Genomic DNA, 1,333 nt, shown 5'->3' on the forward strand with positions numbered 1-1,333 from the left:
CAACCCTGTGAGGTATTCCACTCGCGAAGCCAAGTGAAGGCCGCACTCAGAAATCTCATCTAATTTGCTCAGGGTCACTGAATTACTGAATAGAGATGCTGGATTCATACCTTTCCATTGGTCTTCACAGCTGGTGTTTTTTTCCACCCTAATACAGCTGGGCTTGGCCCCTTCATCCCACTGGGTGAGAACAGCTCTGCCAAAGCTATGTTCTATGTGAAAGGGGTTCTTTGTAAGTTTCATACACATTTAATTCAGGTAAAGATTGAATGACGTGGAAGGGCACATTTTTTATTTTGTTTTAAATAATTGTTATTTTAATTATATTGAAAACAAAAAATTTTTTAAAGGAAAAATCATTAACAATTCCAGCATTTATTTTGGAAGTAATTTAAAAACTTTCCTGTGCTTATGCAGGCATATTTTAACAAAAAATGTTATCATGCTATTATATATGTTTGTCTGCAGCTTCCTAATTTGATTTAAGAATTTAGGATGAACAGCTCTCCAAGTCAGTCAGGAATTTCTTTGTGCAGTCAACTGCTCTGTTAATTTAAAAAGTATGTTTTTTTTAAGACAGTTATTGTTACACACACTTTAACCAGTCTTCTTCATTTTAGCCTATAGGTCTATTTTTTTCTTTTTGTGGTGTTACTAACAAATAATTGAAGAGAGGAACAAAGTCTTAAATTTGGCATTCAGTACCAAATAATTCCAGATGTTTGCTTTGCCCTGAAGATAGAAAGGACCTACCCACTCTGATGCTGTGTTTGTTCTTCTCATCCCCTTGTCTTGATTTCTCTTTCATTTCATTTAATTTTAACCTTAATACTATAGACTTGTTTTACGCAGCCTTTGGTGATATCTTCGCTCTGGTGATATCTCTGCCAGTGGCTCTCTCTCTACCCCCAGTCACTGATGGGTCTCTTGGTGGGGAATGGTAATAATGGTGGTCCTTTCAAGTTGACTCAGGAGCACCCCAAGTCAGCAGTCATATTTGGCATCACAAGTAGGAGGGTGTGATAACCATACATCCCTCAATAGTTAGTTGCTCTGTGAGCTGTTCTTTATAGCGATCAACTTAAGCAGGAGATTGAATTTATTTCCTGCAGGTTTTTTTTCTTGGTGATTGTCTGACATTATTGCCTTATTATTATCTATCTTATTCCCTTTTATTATCGTTCTAACATATTCTTTTAGTCATTTTACTTTGATCATTTTTTCTTATATTTTCCTTCCTATTTGTGATTTCTCAGACTTCTTCCTTTTTCTTAATCAGACTTATGCTAATGAGATTTTTCCTTCTGCTTGATTGTAATTATCTAGTTTTTTT

General features: G+C 35.4%; 1 protein-coding gene across 1 annotated transcript in view; it reads left to right on the forward strand.

Moving 5' to 3' along the window:
* The first annotated feature begins 209 nt into the window (after positions 1 to 209).
* The window catches only part of FANCC (Fanconi anemia complementation group C), a 226,354-nt gene continuing 225,230 nt past the window's right edge, over positions 210 to 1,333 (forward strand). Inside the window, exon 1 of the mRNA XM_006753678.2 lies at positions 210 to 232. The gene's annotated coding sequence lies outside the window, so the exon portion shown is untranslated. The remainder of the gene's footprint in view (positions 233 to 1,333) is intronic.

This window comes from Myotis davidii, unplaced genomic scaffold (genome assembly GCF_000327345.1).
Source record: "Myotis davidii unplaced genomic scaffold, ASM32734v1 scaffold190, whole genome shotgun sequence".
In the NCBI taxonomy this organism is placed as follows: domain Eukaryota; kingdom Metazoa; phylum Chordata; class Mammalia; order Chiroptera; family Vespertilionidae; genus Myotis; species Myotis davidii.